Here is a 22,804-nt window from a genome sequence, read left to right on the forward strand (position 1 = left end):
CTTTGCTTTGATCTTGTCAGCAATGTCGGAAGACGGACTTCCCTTTTCTCGTCTCCCGCTTTCAGCCAAATTAACCGAATTTCTTTTGCCAAATTTTAAACCCCTTTACTCACGGGTATGTTGCTTGCAGTTTAGCGTTGATTTTAGGAAGAAGGATCAGCGCTCATCTGTAACAGCCGCGCGGCTTCGCTTCCGCGGAAAGAGCGATGAACTCACAGCACCGCTACCCCTCCTTCACTCCGGGTCTCCTTACGGGGTCCCTTCTGTGTTTTCGGAGCAGCTTCTGGTGCCCGCCGAGTCCCACGGCCACGGGCTCACTCTACCCGTGGTTTATCTTGATGGGTTGTCGCTATGCCGCAGCGAACGACCCTTTTCCGCAGAGCCCCTCTTCAGAGCTCGAAGAGGACCGCCATTACAGTTTCGCGCCGCCCCCGGAAGTCCGTCGCCGCTAAGCCTTTAATAGCCGCTAAACCACTAATAGCGCTAATCCGCTAAGCCGCTAATAGGGTTGCTTCGCAAGACGAAAAAACCGCTAGACGAAGAGGCTCGCGGAACGGATTAATTTCGTCTTGCGAGGCACCACTGTACAGGATTTAGGCATGTTAAAGGAAGGCTTGTTAAATTACAACACTGTTGCACACACAAGCACTGAAGAAACATCCTTCCTAACGCACAGACTTCACCCCAGGATGACTTAACAAAAAAGAACCAGAATGGGTCAACCAGATGTCACAAAGTCACTTCCCTCAGGATGATACGTCAATCAATCGCTATCACTTCCCTGCACTGTGGTGTATAGTATTCACTTTGATCTACTGTAGTAATCTGCTGGTGGAATTGCCTACAGTTAACTGTACGTCTCTGCATTGTTTACTGCTCTCAATTCCAGAACACTGATGAACAGAGCACATTCTTTTTCTATTTCCCAGTGAGTAAGCTGCCTGTACAGTAAACAACCCCACCTTCTAGGGAAGCATCCACAGTAAGACCCATTCCCATAACCCCAAATCCACTTGCTCAATTCCAATATGGGCCACAAAGATGAACCATGAAATGTAACGGAGAAAAAGAGACCAAAGGTATAATGAGTGCTAAGCAACAATTAAAATGTATCCTCTGATTTATACAAGAGGTAAACATACTTCTGGACCATAAAGAAGGCTGATCGCCGAAGAATTGATGCTTTTGAATTATGGTGCTGGAGGAGACTCTTGAGAGTCCCATGGACTGCAAGAAGATCAAACGTATCCATTCTTAAGGAAATCAGCCCTGAGTGCTCACTGGAAAGACAGATCCTGAAGCTGAGGCTCCAATACTTTGGCCACCTCATGAGAAGAGAAGACTCCCTGGAAAAGACCCTGATGTTGGGAAAGATTGAGGGCACAAGGAGAAGGGGACAACAGAGGACGAGATGGTTGGACAGTGTTCTCAAAGCTACAAACATGAGTCTGACCAAACTGCAGGAGACAGTGGAAGACAGAAGTGCCTGGCATGCTCTGGTCCATGGGGTCATGAAGAGTTGGACACGACTAAACAACAACAAAACATACTTCAGAGCAACCCAATAAAACCTGTGTCATGATGGCTCAAAAAATGAAGTTTTTGCTCTGAGGTCAAAAATCACAGTACAAATGGTCGTTTACCTTACATTACATAAGATCTACCTTTAATAATCCTGAGTAAGATATATTTAGAGAATTCCTGCCAAGATCTGAAATTGCCTACAACAATTTGCAGATAACTACTCAATTAAAAATTTATCAACCTGCAATGGTATCATCCTGCTTGCTTGATTTTAGAAGATATGTGTTGGGTTAGTCCAAGGGCTAAGGGAGCTCCTACTGAGTCAACCTACAAGTAGCATATTTATAACCACATCCTGCACTAACAGCATTAACTTCCCAATATCTTTTAAGGGAATCTGGAGTGCCCTTAGGTATACTCTATTACAAGAGCCTTTGATTCAATGACTCATATTTTTCCTGTAGTTGCATTGATAGGGACATCTGCAATTTATGCAAGTTATCTACTGATGCAACTCTTCTTTACAACTGGCTCAATCACAGTAAGTATGATAATGGCAACCTCTCCCATTTCTCTCAACCCACCACCTTTCCTTCCCTGCTATATTGCTACATAGTCTAAATTTCACTGCTGGGTTCATAGTTTAAAAATTGAGAGCACAATGCTCTTGTCCTTGAACATCAGCTTTTCTATCATCCACAAGAGGAGGAACTGTTCAAGGCTTCGGATTAGAATGAATTAAGAGATGTATGACAGAGGTAAAGTCACCAGCAAGATCAAATCGTAAGCAAATCTGAAGAGGCCAAATGGAACTGGTTCAAGGTACTTCAAGTGAAACACTTTACTGTGTTCCTGTTCTTGTAATTGAATTCTATAGGAAAATCATTACTGACAGCAATATCTACTTGGAGGGCACAGCAGACATCGTTTGCAATGAAAACAATTGAGATGACATCATCTGCAGGTTGGCAAAAGTCTGTGAGAGCCATTTTCCAAAATAGCTGCTGACCTACAGAGCTGGTCTCATGAACCATGGTACCTACATCCATACAACTTATGTAAAATTTATGGCATGTTTCAATAATGTGAACTAATATATTATACTATAGTTAAAATATGTAGAAAGGAATTAGTAACTGAGGTGTGCGCCTCAAAATAATCATTAAGCCACCCAAATTATATATCCTCACCTCCAAGAGAGAGAGAGATAGGAGTGAATTGTGCCTGGTCCAATGCTTTGGGAGCAAAATACTGCATAGCTCTAGTATGTCAAAAAGAATTAGGAACTGGGGTGTGCACCTCACACAGTCACAGTAAACTTGGGCTATCACAAATCATACATCCAGGATGAGATGGCATCAATTTAAGACCAACCCAATACTTTCTTTTGAGTGCAAAAGGCTGACAAGTACGTAAATGGGCATACACCAATTAATTACAAAAATATGCACAAACACTCTCCTGGGAGTGTGAATGTATGGTTTGAGGTGGCCCAAGGATTCATGTGGAGGTACACATTCAGTGTTAGAAACTCAGATATATAAGCTAATCGCCAAATGGTACCGTAAACCTGGGTTATGGTCACCACAAAAAAATGTCTAGGTGCCAATTTTTCTCCAGTGGATTTTATTATTGTTGTTGATTTCCTTTCTATGCCAATTTATATTTTAAAGAAAAAAACCTCAAAGTGGTTTGCAGCACATTAAAACATCAAATTATAAAACAATCCAGAATAAAACAAATTCAAGCTTCAAGGAAAGTATTTCAGATTCTTCTCTAAGTGACATTTGGCTTGCTCCATATTTATTTACCTACTTAATTTATATAGCTGCCTCATAGCACAAGGACTCTAGAAAGGCAGTGTTGTGTTGTTAGATTGTTGGACTAGGACCTGGGAAATCAGGGTTCAAATCCCTACTCAGTCATGAAGTTCACTGGGTGACCTTGAGCCAGTCACAGCCTCTTAATCTACCTCACAGGGTCGCAGTAGGGATTAATGGAGGTGAACCATTTACTCCTTGGAGAAAAAGGTGAGATATAAATGCAATAAATAAGCTCTTCTGCTTCCCTGCTTAAGAAAGCTAGAGGGGCCATCCAAATGCAGACGTCAGCCACCAACCTGGCATTCAGAGATCTCCATGTGGTCGCAATTGGACCTGTGGCAGTCACAAAACATGCCTAGGGCGCACACCCCTGAGCCTCCTTTTTAAAAACCTATTGGGCTTTTGTCGGCCTAAGTTTACACCACTGACAGTGCCTTGCATTCACGCAAAGTGCTGGATCCTACACAATTCACTTCCATGTCACAGAGAACACGCTCCTGGAGTTGTGAATGGAAGTTTATCTGACAGTATCTAATAAGTGACCATTCACCTAATGACCAAATGGCTAGATGGTTTATATTGTTGCAGTAGTTTTAGGAAGCACCACGAGTGCTTTCAATAAGGCAACAATATAATAAGACCCTGCTAAAAATCAAAAACATAAAAGCCATAATTATTCTGTGCTTGACAGTTATGACTGCCAGAACTTGACATACAATTTGGCAACTACTGGGGGGGGGGGGCGACCTCCAGGAATTATATTCAAAACAAAGGGAACCAAAAATTCAGAAGAGGCAAAATATTCTGCACAAAGAAATATACTGAAACATAAGGTGAGGCTTTGCAGCTAATCAGCATGTATTTGGCAAACAATATCTGGTGTTTGCATTACTGTAACAGATGCCAGCAGTGTGATAAGTAGACATATTTTTTCACTTCTATGAGGTTTTCTAACATTTGAGTTTGTGGTCAGCCACTAAAGCCACGACAATTCAAAACCAAAGCATTTGAGTTTCCACTTACAGTCTCTTTCTGGGGTGTTTTCACATTAAAAATGCTACTTTGTCATCACCAAGAACAGTTCTCAGCTGTGGAATTCTCGGTCTGACCACAGCACCCTTAACACTGTACAGTCTCTTCCCAAACCACATTTCCATCCTTGCTTTCCCCCCAGCCTGCAGTCTATTCATTCAGAGCCCTCTCAGATGTAGCCCTCGCTCTCTTCTATCGGCTCCTCAGAATCTGCAATTTTCACTCACTCACCCAACTTGTGCCTGTTTCCCCTCTCTTGGCTCATTTGTACTTCTCCACTAACAAAGTATTCACGCCTCTAATCCTCAGCCCTCTTGCCTCTCTTCAAGCCCAGTGCTCCTGCTCTTATGCAGCTGAATGCCTCTGGGAGAGAATCAAACAGCTGAGCAGTTTTGGCCATTGTAAAAGTCATCCTCTCCTTTCTGCTTGCCACATGACTCATCAAGAATACAGTGGTACCTCAGGTTAAGTACTTAATTCGTTCCGGAGGTCTGTTCTTAACCTGAAACTGTTCTTAACCTGAAGCACCACTTTAGCTAATGGGGCCGCCGGAGCACGATTTCTGTTCTTATCCTGAGGCAAAGTTCTTAACCTGAAGCACTATTTCTGGGTTAGCGAAGTGTGTAACCTGAAGCATATGTAACCTGAGGTACCACTGTACTGCTATGATCCACACCAACTCTAGGAATCTTCAGCACCTCTTCCATCCTTTGAAGCCCTCCCTCCACATTGATGGGTTTGCCTGATAAAAATAAAATAACCCCCTATCTAACTCTCTTTCCTTGAAGTCCACACTTCCCTGAATCCTTTTCTCTTTCCTCCCATCTAGTTCATTATTCCGCTGTTATCTTCCCCTTTGATTCTATCTCCGATTATTCCTCCTCAATCAAATACACTGTGAACTGACCTGAGATCTTCGGACAAAGGGCAGTATAAAAATTTAATAAAATAAATAAATATACCACTTTTCTCTGCGTCCCCCCATCTCATCAGCACATTCCTTCCCTTCTGCATTTAGACACACTAACACTTTCCACCCTCTCCAAAAAGGACACCCCCTTGACCCAACCTGCCTCTGCAGCTCAACTTCTCTTGTGTTCTTTATCTCTAAACTCCTGGGATGTATCACTCACACCTACTGTCAACTCTCTCTACCACAGCTTCTCTTGACCCCATAAGATCTGACTTCTGTCCTCAGCATACCAGTAGATCAGCCCTTCACTGATGATCTCCTCACTGGCAACTATCTTTGCAGCCTATGGAACAACTGATGGTTCTCTCCTGCATGACTCACTTCATGCCCTAGGTTTCCATGACTCCCCTAAGCTGCTTCTCTTCCTGTTGACGCAATTGCTCATTCAACTTTTCCACAGGGAAGAGAAGCTCTTCCTTTGCTTTCCCCCTCTCCATCATGGTCTGTTGTGACCTCCGCACATACTCTCCCTTAGTGACCTCATCACATACCAAAACTTTCAATGTCAACTATATCAGGGGTGGGGAACCTCAGGGAGCAAATGTGACCCTCCACACTCTCGGTCTGACCCTCAGGACTCTACATAGGCCACTCCCCTTTCTCAGCCACACCCATTTTCCCATACCAGCCCTGCTTCGCACACCCCTTAACTGTTTTTGCCTGGCTGAAATGTGGTCCTTGAATTTTGGCAGTGTTTCTTGGTTGCCCGGATGGTGGGTAGATACTAACCTATGGTACAATGCTAAAATTTACACTTTTTGGCTTTGGTGCCACCCACCAATGCCATGTGGCTCCTGGAAAGTTGTTCAGATGAGAATGTGGCCATTGGTCTGAAATAAGCACTCCGGACCTATGTGCTTATAACACCTACTTCCACATCAGAATTCCCTCCTCTATCTCAGAACTCTGTCTACCTGTCTGTTATTTCTGCTTAATATTTAATCACGGTGTCAAACACAATGAGGGTTGAGAATTAACCTCTGTCGTCTTTCCTCCCAAGACCTCCACTCCTCATATATTTTCTATAACCACCGACAGCATCATTATCCACTATCATCCCTCTCCTTTGGCATTCACATTCAGCTCAGCACCATAACATGCCACTTTACAACAAAGGCAAAAATAAACCCCTTTCTCTTTGTCCCCCCCGACAAAAACTCTAGTGCTCACACTAGTAACTTCTCATCTTGTCTTCCACGGTCACACTTCAGCCTCTTCACTTCTATCCAGAACTTTGCCAACAAAACCATTTAGCTCACTCATTGTTCTGATCACATGATGCGCCTTCAGCAGGTCCATGTCTGCTCCAAACCCAGCATAAACTCCTCATTCTTGGCTTCAAAAACCTCCATAGCTATGCCCCTAATCCCATTCTTTTTGCTCTTGTATCCTAGTCTTTCACTCTGATTTATTACAATAACTAAAAATCATTTTTCCCCATCCCAAAACAATTTCCCTTTCTCCTCCACCTCCACCACCCTCAGCCATCTAAAGGTCTCCAAACATCCTTAGATGCCTACAGTTTCTCCCTTGTTGCCCCTTTTGGCTAGAATGGCTTTCTTGAATATCTAAATAATGCCTTCTGTCTTCTTTCAAACCCATTCTAAGTGCCCACGTTATCCATAAAGTCTTCAGCACATTTACCCTCTCCTCCACCCGATTCCAAATGTTATCTATCACTTCAAATTTCTTACTGAAAGCTTTTCACTCCAGGGATCTCTCTTGCTACTTAAAAATGCACTATGATCGTGCTATAAAATATGTTGTTGTTGTTGTTGTTCCAGGCATATCTTCACAAAAGACAGAAGCCTTGAGAGTAAACTACAATAAATGTCCCAAATTTCTTGACTTTAAATACCAACTTCACATCAACAACATCTCATTAAGACACTACATAAATTATTTGAAAGACTGTGTGAAATCTTTTTCAGGGGGACTATTCTTCACACTCATACAAAGGCACAAGTGGTATTACCTACGGGACTCAAAATCTCTTTGCCTTCTGAATAACAGGGTTCCTCAATAGAGTTTATGAAATAGAAAACTTAATTAGGTTTTATGGAAATACTTTGCAGGTTTTTTTCCAGCCAATATATTGCTATGCAGGTCAATGAAAAGGGTAGTCTTGGGCTGGTACCGTCATTCCATCCCACCTCCTAGTCCAGATTTAACACCCCCTAGTTTGCAGATTTACCGAACTAAAGAAAGGATGAGTTTCCATCAATTAGCAAGGCTTGCTCTGTATACCGTTCAAACTAATCCATTTGCTTTCTGTTTGTGTTAGATTAGAAATATTTGGGCAGAGACTAAGCTAATATTTTGTAAAGCGCTCTACTCAAAACACTACTCAAATAAATAATAATCTCCAAAATCAGAAAATATTAAGCAAGTGCCAAGCCTTGATGGTTTTACAAACAGAAGCCAAGTAGAGTAGGCCCTTTATTGTACAGTGAAACGCCCAATCCCAAAAAGCAGATTTGTAGTAGAGACTTGTAAAAACACTTTATACCCTTCTACCCAGCCAAATAGTATATCCAAGGGGAAGGCTATCACAGAAAACAAAGGTGAGGGGTCAAGGAGGACACTTGCAGAGCCAAGTTCAAACTGCAAGGAAACTGCAATTTATTCCCAGCCAACAGCAGAATAGTGTACACAAATGGAAATAAGGAACTTTAAAGGGAATTCTAATGGGTTATCCTTAGATTTCCTCTGTGATAGAATCCAGGGCAAACCCTGCTGACTTACGGAGCTTGTTTACATGTGGCAGATTAATTACTGCCAGTACTTTGCCAGCATTTAAGAAAGACTCAGATGCAACTCAACCTGTACAATATAGGTCAGAAGGCACTTGCCCTGAAAGAACTCTGAACTTTACCCCATGTAAACCTAAGCGGCAACAGATCACTTGGGCGTTTATTATGGACTAGTGAGAGGAATTATGGACTATTATGGACTAGTGACAGAGGAATATTTGCCAACCAGCAAATATTAGTTTTCCTTAATATGGACCTCATCCTACCCATGGGAATCCATCTAAAATTGGTATGTAGAAACCCATGGAAAAACATTTTTTCTGCTTAAAAGCAAAAGAGGCAAATGTTACAAAATTTGCACACATCCTCCTCTTCAAAACAGAAAGACCAGCCGGATTGTACTACTAACCACAACCATATAGAGCTTCCTATAAAACAATCAAATTGAGCCACAAAGACAAAGCTTGTTTCTAATTGATAATAACATGGGGTTTGGGGTTTAGTTTACAACAACAGATTATTTCATAGCAACTTGCAAGCAATTCTTTTTGTTTGTTTGGGGGTGTACACACATATACACACACCCCTCTTACATAACATAGTTAATTTACAATACTTAATAAAATATCAAATCTGGCTTGTAATGCCAGGCACAGACAAGTTGGATAAGATGGTTTTTTCCCTCCCACAGGTTAAAGTCATATAAGTATTTAAAATTTAACAGACCCTGTTATGGCAGGCAGGATAATTAAAATACTTCTAGGCAAATTACATCCCTACATGGTTCTAAAATTACATGCACAACGCTTGCAATAAGACCAAGGAGGATGAAAGATTTATACTCCAGGAAGGAAATAATGCCTAATAAATATCAGTTATATAAAAGGGTTACTTCACCAACCAATTCCAACTTTTCCTACACATCCTTATATAGCTTGCTTAATTGTAAGCCATCCTGCACTGGTATGTTGCATTTCAGAAACTCATGCTGGTGTATGTTACCTTCAGCTACAGAAAGACTATCCTTTATTAGGAAAAACCTGGCAGTAAAAACTATCTTCCCTGAATAAAACCCATTTCATTTACTGTACAAACACATTTACTACACATACTATAGACTATATATTTCAGATACATACTACACATATTTGTATTCAGCTAGAGTAAAGTTTACTTCCAATAATAAGACAGTGATGCTTGAGGTTAAGGTAGTTTTCAACCATTTAAAACAGAAGATCATATCTGCCTCCTTTCAGCTCAATTTATTTCTTGCTAATAGATGCTATAAAGTACTTTTTACAAAGGGGAGATTCCACCCCATCATGAAAACTGTCATAGAACGGCCTCTCATTCTTTTCTACTTCTATAGAAGGTGTATGATTTTTAAAAATTCTATAAAAGTTTATCAAGAGGGGGGGAAACCCCATTATTAAAAACTTACTCAATGCTTTGAAGCTGTTTCAAAGAGAAGCAAAGTTAATTCTTCAAGTAACTGCCTTGCTAGTCACAAATGCATTCCTTATGTCTAAAATAGATACCCTATCATATTCACACCTCAGGAGCAGAGATCTCAAGCAAAGTGAACTGTTCTACAACTTACAGAGCGAGCTCCAGATAAAACTCCCGAGAGAACTGCAAAACAAGGCAACACTCATAAGCATCAACCAAGAGTTTCTACTCAAGGTGAAAACATGCCTCCTCTTAACAGGACACTCTGTTGAGGGTGGTTACTGAAGCACAGCGCAGCGTCATGATTACTTGAGTTAAGCCAATCCAAATGAAGCTCATTTATAGAGAGCTCCTGTCAATCTGCCCCACCTCCTCCCCACAAAGCATGAATACAAAAGGGACAGTTGATTGTGCCTCTCAGTTTAGGGTTTCTTTAAGGGGAAAAAAATCAGTTCACATAGACTAGCAATATTTAGCAAGTGTTGTATACCGAAACTACATATGCAGAAAAATAATTCAGTGCTTTAATTGGATTGCACGAAATAAAAGGCTAGGAAAATGCACATTTTTACATTTTGTCTAGACATGTGGTTGCAAACATTACATTAGTATTTAACAGTCAGAATTATTCTAATTTAATAAAAGGGAAACGTTAGAATGCACATGCAAAACAGATTATTTTTTAAAAAACCTGCCTTTGTCTTTGAAGTTATTGCTAAATCACAGTGGTGGCAAATCCTAGTGTGATACAATAGCGCAGTGTTTCCCAACCACTGTTCCGCGGCACACTAGTGTGCCGCGAGATGTTGCCTGGTGTGCCGCGAGATGTTGCCTGGAGGGAGGCAGGCGAGTCGGGCGGCGAGAGGCGGGGCGGCGGCGGCGAGGAGAGGCCGCCCAGCGCGGGGCTCTCACCGTCTGCCTGCCTGGCTGCCTGCGAGCTCGGCAGGCAGCGCCTCTGTCTGCAGCGCCCGCCTCACGGCTCTCATTCCCTGCCCCTGCCAAAGCTCACTCAGCCAAGCCGCGCTCTCCTTCCTGCCTCGCTTTGCTGCCTCCTCCCCCCCCCAACCCCAAAGCTTGGAGGTTCCCCGGCAAGGGGGAGGGGAAAAATTGAAACTTACACTTTCGTGCGTCCCTCCCGGCGTGACGCTGCGCGCTGACGTCACGGGGCTGTAATGGTGGTGTGCCTCGAGATTTTTTTCATCAAACAAGTGTGCCTTTGCCCAAAAAAGGTTGGGAAACACTGTTTGACAGGCTCACTGGGTGACCCTGGGACAGTCAATCCCTCAGCCAAACCTATCTCACAGGGTTGCTGTGAGGATAAAATGTGGAAAGTGAGAACTGTATGTGGCACCTTGAGCTCCTTGGAGGAAAGACGGGGGGAAATGCAATAATAGGTAAATAAAATGAAAGTTACATGAGCTTCATAGCTGTCTCAATGCTTTGGGGCACAAAGGGGAATTCTAGTGAGTGAACACATTTACTCATTTTTTAGATTTGGAAATCTAAGTGAGCTGTTTATTAATTAAGAGTATTTTATCCCATTATGATACTATTAAAATGCGCATGACAACTGACATTTTCAAATTGCCAATGGGGAATATGTAGGCCTAACACACATCATTCCAGTTTAACCATTTGACGTTCACAAGCAGCATGTGGCCATTTCAAGACAAACTGATTGCTCCTGGGTTAACTTGGCATCATAATCACGTACATATTAGCAGAGGGGTAACCATGTTAGTCTCTCACAGCAAAAAAAAACCCCAAGAAATATGCTTGCAGCATAAACTTTCATGGACCAGGGTCTACTCGACATAATTAGTGCATCAAAACTGAACTGAATATTTTAACAAAAAATACTACATTCCTTGACATGCCTTTAACTGTACCACATTCTATATACAGAGTTAGGATAATAAATCCAAAGCACACATACTGCAAGTTGGAGCACATCTACAGCAGAAACAAAAGCAACAAAAAGGCCATTTGTTCTTTTCGTATCCAACCAAAGACACCTTCCTGCGTGTGGAAAGTGTTTTCTCTTCTCTAGGATGTTTATATCTCGCTCCAATATATTGCTTAAGAAAACCGAAACCAACATTCATAATTTTTGTGTGTGCATGAGAATTTGTATAGTATTGCTGCTCAGCTCTACAACCGATACAATTATTTTCAGGCAGCAGGCTTCAAGACCTGAGACACACTTGCAACCCTACCCGCAACATAGGATAGGAATCCTCAAACATCTGGCTGTTTTTCCTTTTTTCTTCTCTCTGCCCCAGAACTGTCTGTGACTATTATATCTTCTGCAGATTCTTTTACAACTAAATCAGGTTGCAAACAGTCTACAAGTTATCATGTATCAGTATCCTTCCTCCGCACCACCACATGAAATTCTGCAACATAAAGTGGAATAACCCCCTACTGTATCCTGGAGGACACACAAGAGTCTCAGCTAAGGCATGGACTCTAGTACAGTGGTGCCTCGCAAGACAAAAAGAATCCGTTCCGCGAGTCTCTTCGTCTTGTGGTTTTTTCGTCTTGCGAAGCAAGCCCATTAGCGGCTTAGCAGATTAGCGCCATTAGCTGCTTAGCAGGCTTAGCGGATCAGCTGATAAGCGTCTTAGCGTCTTAGCGGATCAGCTGATAAGCGGCTTAGCGGATCAGCTGTTAAGCAGCTTAGCGGATCAGCTGATAAGCGGCTTAGTGGATCAGCTGTTAAGCGGCTTAGCGGCTTAGGATCAGCTGATAAGCGGCTTAGCGGCTTGGGGAAAGGGGGGGGAGGAAAAAAAACCCGCAGGAACTCGCAAGACATTTTTGTCTTGCGAAGCAAGCCCATAGGAAATTCGTTTTGCGAAGCACCTCCAAAACGGAAAACCCTTTCGTCTAGTGGGTTTTCCATCTTGCGAGGCATTCGTCTTGCGGGGCACCACTGTATCATATGTTAGTGCTGCAAGGTGGTACTGAGGCACACCTTTGTGACTGAATTATAACACAAATACTCTCTCTTTGACAAGGAAACAGCAGTGATGATTCCGCATCAAACTTCAGGCAATGCTGCAACCCAGCACTTGGAAGGACAGTGCATTAATAATGGTATTTTTGACACAGGTGCAGTTTACGATACTCTTCTACAGATCTTCGGCTTCAGCCTGCCAAGAGTTGAAAACAATTTTTCAACCTTCCACTACCAACATTAAATCCCTAAATGAAGTCATCCTCCCATTTAAAGAGTGAGAAAGCCCTATTCAGGTCTAAATTCCCACAAGCTTTAACTCGTCCATCTGGTCATTAAATCCAGTGACAGAACCAACAATCAAAGGAGACTATGTTGCTGGAAAAGAACATTTGTTTGATTTAAAAGAATGTGTTTAATTCTAACCAATCAAGACAAACTTCAGCCACATGAACCCACTTAAGTCCTTTAATAGCAGTATTGTGGGAAGACTCTAAAAAGTTCCCACAGACAACAGATATCAAGGTTTAGTTTTATCCCTAAAATTACTACATGTACAGCAAAATAAAAACAAACGTTTATATCAAAGAGCAAACAGGGAATGAAAATATTTCTGAAGTTTGTAATTATCAGACCCCAAGACATGGGAAAGTACATCAGGAAGTACATTATATTCTGATAATGCAGCATAAAACAGGTTTCTCAAGGCAAAAACTGTCAAAAAGTAGAACTCAATAACTGATGCCAATCTAAAGCAAATACAGCAACCAAAATTTGCAGAAAATACATACTTATTTCAATACATACCTAAAATAAACGTGTGTTACACAATACATTTTCACATTAGAAATATTCCATTATTATTTTGCATTTCTAGAAAAAAATATTCAAGGTAGTATAATGAGGAATAACTCAAAAAACAGTGTATAATTTTTGGAAATATATATAAGAACATCTGTGGTAGTGGTGGAGGCGGGATAACAGGGTTTTGTGGTGGAATAATTTAAAATGCAGCCCCAGCACCTTTCAGCAGGAATCCTGCCACTCTGCTTAAAGCCATACCCTAAGTTACCTCTCAACTTATAGGAGTGCATCTTTGAGGAGAGGATGGTCAGACAAACTGTTGACCCTCTACCCCCCACATTACAGTAGTGAAGTGCCCAATGACCGAGCTGGGGAATATATCTCTTCATGTTGGGTTGGCAACTAGGGTTTCAGGTGCTGGAATTCAGAGGACTAGATTTGGTCCCATGGCATCCAGCTGCTATCCCTATGGAAGACTCATCTGTTCTAGGATCCTACTACATTTTCCAGAGTCATTGCAACAACCTACATTGGAAGCAGGTACATTCAGCAGAGGCAGAGACCAAGTGAGTCGTTGATCAGATACCAGTATACAATTTCAGTTCTATAGAATTCATTAAAGTCAATCGCCCAACAATGTTCTTTAAACTGAACCAGGGGGACCCAATACAATGTAGGGCTGTTGACCAGCAAAGACTCTTGGCTCTTTGACACAAAGAGGGAGTACAGGATAAGGTCAGAAAATTGCACTTCTCCTAAAGTACGGCAGAACAGGTATGCATGATGGCAGGTGACATGGGCCATTTTAGCATCAAGCCTGTTGATCAGGTGTGGGGAACCACTGGCTCTCCAGATACTGCTAGAATAAAATTTGCAGGATCCCCAGCCCCGCAAGTACGGCCAATGGCTAGAGATTCTGGGGTTTGTTGCTGGGCAACACCAGAGGGCCAAAGATTCCTTTACACCTGCTACACAAGGTAAGGGACAGTAGAGATCCATGTTCAAATCTCCAATTCAGCTATGGCGTTCACTAGGTGACCTTGGTGCAGTCTCCCTCTCTCAGCCTAACCAACCTTATCGGTTTTTTTGGAAAACAAAACTGGGAAAGGAGGATTATATGCACCACCATGAGCTCCTTGGAGGAAACATGGGATATACCGTATTTTTCGCTCTATAGGACGCACTTTTTCCCCTCCAAAAATGAAGGGGAAATGTGTGTGCGTCCTATGGAGCGAATGCAGGCTCCTTGGCTTCGCGGCGACGCGCCTGTCCTGGAAGCTGGAGGAGGAACAGAAGGGTCTCCTTCTGTTCCTTCTCCAGCTTCGCTGAAGGGCGCTGCGCCCTCTCCCTCTCTGCACAGCGCCTCTCCTGTGAAGGAGAGGCGCTGTGCAGAGAGAGAGAGAAGGCGCAGCGCCCCTTGAATGACGCGCCTGTCATGCGAAGTCGGAGGAGGAACAGAAGGGTCTCCTTCTGTTCGTTCTCCAGCTTCGCTGAAGGGCGCTGCGCCTTCTCCCTCTCTGCGCAGCGCCTCTCCTGCGAAGCAGAGGCGCTGCACAGAGAGAGAGAGAGAGAGAGAGAAGGCACAGCGCCCCTTGAGCAACGCGCCTGTCATGCGAAGCCGGAGGAGGAACAGAAGGGTCTCCTTCTGTTCCTTCTCCAGCTTCGCTGAAGGGTGCTGCGCCTTCTCCCTCTCTGCGCAGCACCTTTCCTGTGAAGGAGGGGCGCTGCACAGAGAGAGAGAAGGCGCAGTGCCCCTTCAGCGACGCGTCTGTCCTGGCTTCTGCTTTAGCCCTGCGCAGCCTCTTTGGGCAGGGGGAGCCTTCATCCCGCTGCCCTGAAGAGGCTTGGCGGGGTTACCCCAGAAGCCAGAACCACGGTATCCCAGAAGCCAGATCCCTCTTGCTGTTCTGGCTTCTGGGGTTCAGAATATTTTTTTCTTGTTTTCCGCCTCCCAAAACTAGGTGCGCCCTATGGTCCGGTGCGCCCTATGGTGCGAAAAATACGGTAAATGTAATATTTAAATAAGATGACAGATTATTTAAGCAGGTTACTTTCAAAGCAAGGGAAGGCGGAGTATTTTTCTTCTATGAAGCTGTTAAAAGCAGCAGCAGTTATTTGTTTCTGGGCTTGATAGCCTTAACTTTTTAACATTGCTTACTTAACCTAACCTATTAAAGGAAAAGAGAAAGCAGAGCATACCTTCTTAGCCCAAAGTCTGTTTAACTGATACAGGTTTTGTACTATAATACAGTACTTGCCACATACTTGGCAGCACAAACTGGTCTAGGAAATTGTACTATGCTCTGGGGACCAACATAAAACCCCTCAGTATTTCCCTTGCAACCTGGATAGTAAAGCCAGCCTTTTCCATACCAACCAGATAATGCTTCTATATGTTCTTCCTGCCTCCATTGTATTTTCCTTGATGCTGTGATTTTAATGCATGTCTATTGGAAGTGCAGGGTAGAAGTTCTCATGGAACTAGTAAATGCAGACATTAATCAGCAAAAATAAAGATATCTCCTGCTAACCTGGCTCACACACAGTCTTGCAAGGTTTACTGTGGCAAAAAACTGTGCAGACTCAAGTCTATCATGAAACAGATGAAAAGGCAGATCTGCCACTGAGCACAATCCTTCAAGCTTTTGAAGGCATGGTGTCTGGTGCACAAAAGCCTATGCCACAATGATTTTTTTAGTATTTAAGATAAAACAAGAGCACTGTATTGTGTTAACAGAACTCCCCCTCTAGACTCCAACTTGCAGAATTATCAAACACACATCACTTCAAAGTTCCAAAGAAATACAGAACTTTCTTTCACAAAAATGCCATTAGATCAGAGCATTAAGAGATTACGGGGGCTTGTATGTGTAAGAAACCTTGCATGACTCTCAACTTCCAACGGAACCTTTATTTTTCCTATACGTTGCTAAACTGTTATCGTTTGGATATCCCCAACAACATAAGCTTTTGCTCCTTTAGTTCAATGTAAGAAAGGCAGCACCCAAAGTTACAGTCAATGGAGAGCACTCACTACCTCCAAGCTTTTCAAATAACAAAGGGGGGGGGGTTCATTCAGTGATTTCTGGTCAGTTTATGAATGCCATTTTTCTAGTGTTTTAAATGCACCATGGAATTTTGGATGAAACCTATTTCTGAAGACATGCACTGCATTTGCAAAATATTGCCAATTGGCTATTCTGTCAACTCTTAGTGTATATTTAATCATTTGGATCACAACATGCTCTATATGTGCACAAGTCCATATTCCATCTGTACTTGGGATGCATTGATCTCTCTGGATTTTGCATGTTCATAAAAATGAGATTTGCAAACTGCATTGACCAAGTTGTCCAAGGTACAAGAGTAGAAGCTGTTTTTTTCCTGAAGCAATGGCAGATAATACACAACGGTGCAGAAGGCATAAATGGAATTTCCAGAGAGCAAAGGAAAATGCACCATTCATAAGAGATGAAGAGTCAACTTTAAAAAGTGCAGTGTGTTACAGATTCTGATGTCCCTGCTCAATAACTGGAGTTATATGTCTCCACTTTGCCGATTTCCTCTCAGAGTGTGATCCCCAAAACATCCAGTGTGTTTAATGACCGCTTGAATCAGCTTCTTGATTTTGTGCTTCTCCATTCCAACTTGTTCCAGAGGTGCTCCCCTTCATGATACCTGTATCTCAAGAAGCAAAACAGGAAACATCACCAGAAAGAAGGATGGTTCTTGTCTTTGAGTCTTGCATCAATCTTTTGACATTTTAAGGGGGAAATACAGTGAACCCCACATAACTGTGCACATGTATAGCTTCCCAGCCCAAGTTTCTTTTCCAGAGTTTCTATGAGCAGAATTACAGTCGATTTTACCCCTACCCACAGTTGCTGAAGAATGTCCTCCTAACTCAGCAGAAGTTTCTTGCATGCTAAGGAAGAAAACAAATCAAGCTATATGACAACTACAGAATGTAGTTCAAGGTAATTTTAGGAGGCATCTTTAAGAGCTTAAGTTATGGCAACCACTTGCTATATGGCTGACACTTAGAGCTTAAGTTATGGCAACCACTTGCTGACACTTAGAATATTACATGCAGAGGAATGGATGACATTGTGGAATGGTTCCCTTGTAATGGGGAACTATAGGGAACCAGCTCTCTAGATGATTAGCACTGCATGAGGTGAGATTAAGTGACTACAATTTGGTTAAGAATCTTCAATATAAAACAATCCCATTTTGATCCACTATAAGGTTCTCTTTCTTTAAGCCTGCTGTATTCAATGATGTGCCAAAATACAAGAGCGCAAAGTCCTCCCCAGCTCACAACTAGTATCACATTACACAGCTTTCTATGGCCATTCCAACAGGTTAGAGGCAGAGTTGGAACTGCAGGGTCTCATCAGCCGCTTAGCTGTGAGATCAGCAACACTTGGCTCCTCCTCTCCTTGAACTTTCCCCAGTCCAACCGGTCATTATGGAAATTATGTGACTAAGAACTAGTGTCCCAATGTGCTTTCCCCACTCCTTCCTCCCAATCTCTTTTCCTTTGGTGTCATGCCTTTCAAATGATAAGCCTTAAGGGCATGAACTGTCTTACTTAGAAGGCACTCTGGGAGGGTCCCTCGCCCACTGAAGAGCAGGGGGCAAGGATTTAGTTAAATAAATAAATAAAAATTGTAAAGAGCAAAACCTTGAAGAAACAGACAGCTGTCTCATAACAAGAAAAATAAATAGATGCTGCTTTTGAATTCAGGGTGGTTTGGCATGTTCCCTTATTTTGGTTTGGTTTTTGATGATAATAAAACTAGAGGGTCAAGGATCAATTACTTACTCTTAACCATCGCGGTCTTGTTCTGCAGTATAACTACAAACAAACTCTATTTCCATTTGTTCATTCAGTTATAAAGACAGAAACCTAATGGTAAAGGCAGGCATTTTACTATGCTTTGTGCATCTGGCACTGTGATGGCTGAACAGAGATACCATTTTAGCCTTGGACCCTCACACCAAGATAAAATTACACCAACACACTGTACTAGCAAAATAGGCTTTTATTTGAAATAAATTTATCAAATAACCAGACATGGATCTGAATTGGTCCCAGAGAACATTAGCTCAAATAGGTATTGTTTCCACTTAATATGACTCTGCCCAAGATAAATGTTAAGACAGTTTTCAAATAAGATACTAAAATAAAAGTTTTGAATTTTTCTTGTGATATTTGTATCATGTGGGAAATTTATTTACATAATTTATATATCACACCTGCAACATAACTTTTTCTCCCCAAGGTAGCCAACAGAATAGTAAGAAACAAAAATATGATTTAAAAATAAATAAAAAGCATACAAACTAAGAGAGAAAAAGAAAATAAACTAAGACAGCAATAGGCTGAAAAATCAAATTACTCCAAGTTAAAAAGGTTACATTACCAGTTCTTAAACTCCTGGGAAAACAGAAACATTTTTGCATGGTGGCTAAATGATACTAACAAGACCTCTGGCAGACCTTCTTGAGGAAGGGCACTCCAAAAGTGAGGTCACCACCCCACACTTCAGACAGTATGGGGGCACCCCGAGAAAGGCAACAATTTCAGGGGACAGAGAGATTGAAACAGGAGAAGGTAGTTCTAATACCTGGATCCTTAAACCACAAAGGTTTTGAACATTCAGACCAGCACTCTGAATTTAACTTGGAACAGGGTGGATTTGATTTAAATCAAATCAATTTAAATCACTAGTCAGTAAGACTTGATTTAAATCATTTATTATTATTTTTTTTACAGAAAGACTCATTTTTGCTGGAATAATCATAATATTTACAACCAGATGAAGGTTTTGGTGTTTTTTTTAAAATAATAAATTTTCAGAGTAGTTTTTACAGTTATATCAAAAATTACTGATTTGGTTATACTATTAGAAATACATAGACAGATAATTATGAAATTATTGTGAGGTTTAATAAGTTAACTGTTTATATTTGGACAACTTTTCTGCTGTACTTTATTGGAAGGAGAAAAATAATCATTTCCTTAATAACAATTTATTTAACTAAAACAGTAACATTAGAACATATGTATCCATGTTTGTTAACTGATGTGGTTAAACGGTTTTTAAAAAAAATACCAACTTAAGACTGAGTTTTAGCACACATGGAAAACTTAAAACAAATCCTTATTTCCTGATGAATAGCCTTTGGACTACAATGTAACTTGAATGGAAAACTATCTTTAGAAAGATTTTTCCTCCAAAAGCGTTTTATCTTAAAAATCTAACTTAAAATATATATTTTTTTAAAAAAACTATTTACATAAAAAAATCTCATTTTTTTTTTTAAATCCTTGATTTTTATCCACCCTAACTTGGAAACTTATTAGGAACCAATGAAGTTATTTCATTTTGGGTCTTTTGCTGCTTGCTGCTAGCTCTCTAGAAATCCCTACTTTAAAATTGCTACTTTTAAGCCTGTAAATGGGTGATATCTACAGCTTTCTCTGCTTATTTTAAGTTTAGCCTCAACAATTGATGACGCAATGGTACGTTAACTTCCAAAATGCATAGTTAGGTATCTCCTTTCCTTAACAGCTAAACCCAACAAGAACACATGCTTAGATATGATAAGGTGGTGGGTCTGACATTTTTGCATGGTTTCTCTGCACATATGAATGTCTTCCTTTGGAAATTTGCAGGAAATCAGCAGCAACTGTTTTAGGGTAAACAATGTGTAGACTTAAAACACACACTTTTAATTGGGGAAAACAAAACAAAAAAAGCCAAATATTTGTGCTTTGTAAATTACATATAGCTTACAGTGCAGGATTCTTACGCTTGTTGCTGTAAGCTGTATAAAGTTCTTGACAGCTGATTTATCCATGGAAAGACATCTGAGACAAGTTCTATAAATAACATCACATGGAACCCTTACACAACACACCATGCATCCTTCTTACACAGGAACTCAGAACTGACACCCTACACTCACAGTCAAAAGCCATTGCAATCTCTATTTTGGGGATGACACAGGTGACATTTCAATCAGCACTATGACCCTGTAGCATTTTATTCTCTTCCCATCATTATGTTACAAATGTAGACTGCAGAGATTGTAACCAGAGGCACTAAGAAATAATGGAGGGATCATGGCACGACTTCAACGGGTGCCCATCAGGTAGCTTAGTGTGACCAACAAAACACAGTATTTATATGTTGTCTTTATACTGAAAGTGTTCAAAATCCTTGACATGCATTGGCCCAATTTGTGCACCATGCTTGAGCCTGGATAGCTCAGTGGGTTAGACCATGGTGCTGATAACACCAAGGCTGCAGGTTCGATCCCTGTATGGACCACCTGCATATTCCTGCATTGCAGAGGGCTGGACTAGATGACCCTCAGGGTCCCTTCCAACTCTACAGTTCTGTGGTGTGTCACATTTACCCAGCCTTGCAGGTTCCTGAATAAAGTTCAAAAGGTAACCCCAAATACAGTAGACTCACAAATTACACACATTTAACATCTTTGCGTGCTTGCGCTATCACATCTTTACTCGCTTGGCTGAAAACATGAAAATAAATAAATAAATAAATAAATAAATAAATAAATAAGATTTTAAAAAATGGGGCGGTAGTGCAGGGGTAAACCACTGGCAATCCCACCCACCATTACACTCACCCAGGGAGAGTGCAGGTCGAGTCTGTGGCAAGAAAGTAGTAAGTAAGTGCTGAGCTGTGTTTTTTAGTTTTTTAATGGTTGTATTGGCCACACGCAATAATAGCTTTATGTGCTGTCCTGGAACATAACCCCTGCACAAGTTGAGAGTCAGCTAATTGCAATTGTTTAGCCTAGGGGCTACCAAAGCACAGTTAAAAGGTAAAGGGACCCCTGACCATTAGGTCCAGTCGTGACTGACTCTGGGGTTGCGGCGCTCATCTCGCTTTACTGGCCGAGGGAGCCAGCATACAGATTCCGGGTCATGTGGCCAGCATGACTAAGCTGCTTCTGGCGAACCAGAGCAGCACACGGAAACGCCATTTCCCTTCCCGCCGCAGCGGTACCTATTTATCTACTTGCACTTTGATGTGCTTTCGAACTACTAGGTTGGCAGGAGCAGGGACCAAGCAATGGGAGCTCACCCCGTCACGGGGATTCGAACCACTGACCTTCTGATCGGCAAGTCCTAGACTCTGTGGTTTAACCCACAGCGCCACCCGTGTCCCTAAAGCAGCTAATCATGACCAATTTTGTTGTTTTCCTTCCTTTCCTAAAATGTGTGTAAGTTTGATCATTCTGGCCATAGTATGACAAATTCAGTGCATGTTTTGAATACCCATCTTATATGCGGGTTAAAGTGGGGTGAAGTTCCCCATTTCTAAAACTATACATATTTAGGAATCAGCAACATAAGTGGACATTATTCGTCAAGTTGGGCGGGTTCAAGGTTGTAATTAATTTTTTTCAGGTGACTATCCCTAGGAACATGCATTCCTATAGTATAAATGCATAGCTTTTGGAGTGTTCATAGGTTGTTTGGGCATTTGCCTACACTTGGCACTTTTGTTCAGTTTTCAGCAAAGAATCTATTCTGCTATGGGGAAAAACTCAAAACACAGAAGCAAAGCTCAAAATGAGTGTTTTACTGAACACTGACGAATAACTAGCAAAGCCTCTTAATGGAGGTTCAACTCAGAACTCCAAAGAAGCATTTGCTTAGTACAGACGGTTTTAGGGAAGTTTTTAATGTTTGATGTTTTATCATGTTTTTACTATTCTGCTGGAAGCCACCATAGTGGCTGGTGCAACCCCGTCAGACGGGCAACTTACAAATAATAAAATTATTAGTGTTGTTGTTCTTTTAAAAGACAACACAAAAATGGTTCAGGAAGTCAGACTTTATATGGCACACTTAAATAGCCACCTGTTTTCTCTGGAAAGTCTCCCTAGTGCCATTTTAAAAAATATGTTCCCTCCGATTCCTGTGACTTATTTATTTATTTATTGCATATGTCAAGCTCCATACAATCCAAAATATAGCTTCTTATTTGATGTATTCTTCCCAAAGGTATCACATGCCCCACCTTTCAAATGAGAGGATCAGTAAGTTTGGAAGTGAGTCATGTTGAAGACCATTATTAAATGCAAACCCACTGAGGGACATGAACTCTAGTATACATACTGTTTCTATGCCATGGAAAAAGATGAAGGAAAATAGTCCCACTCTCGCTAGCATCAAACACAGCCTCTTTTCTAAGTGTAAAAGTAGCATATAAAATTGTCACCTCATTTAACAAGCTTTTACGAGAGGGCTCCGGCAACCTTAACCTTCTTCCAATGCACAGCACTTTTCCTGCAGGGATCTAATGTCTGCAATTACCATGGCTTGGACAAAGCATGATGGCCAGCAAGTTTATAAGATATTGGACACCCTCAGTTAACTCAGGTCCACAGAAATATTACTGCAATGCAGGAAAGATGGATAAGCTGAAACCTTCCTACAGTA

General features: G+C 41.5%; 1 protein-coding gene and 1 long non-coding RNA gene across 11 annotated transcripts in view; one reads left to right on the forward strand and one right to left on the reverse strand.

Annotated features, from left to right (window-relative positions):
* SLC20A2 (solute carrier family 20 member 2) overlaps positions 1-22,804 on the reverse strand; it is a 92,832-nt gene that overhangs the window by 54,542 nt on the left and 15,486 nt on the right. For 3 of the 10 annotated variants that reach the window (XR_014001268.1, XM_081166381.1, XM_081166387.1), the window contains exon 1: positions 9,706-10,017. The exons of 2 other annotated variants lie outside the window; for them this stretch is intronic. The gene's annotated coding sequence lies outside the window, so the exon portion shown is untranslated. Of the gene's footprint in view, positions 1-9,546; positions 9,569-9,705; positions 10,019-22,804 lie in introns of those variants that run through there. 5 more of the 10 variants (XR_014001267.1, XM_081166380.1, XM_081166386.1 and 2 more) reach the window with 3 other exon arrangements.
* On the forward strand, positions 592-9,967 carry LOC308571398. Its single transcript, XR_014001384.1, has 4 exons — positions 592-982; positions 1,989-2,065; positions 2,402-2,559; positions 9,665-9,967. It is a non-coding gene; the product is annotated as an uncharacterized lncRNA (long non-coding RNA).

This window comes from Podarcis bocagei (genome assembly GCF_964188305.1).
Source record: "Podarcis bocagei genome assembly, chromosome: 13".
Lineage (NCBI taxonomy): Eukaryota > Metazoa > Chordata > Lepidosauria > Squamata > Lacertidae > Podarcis > Podarcis bocagei.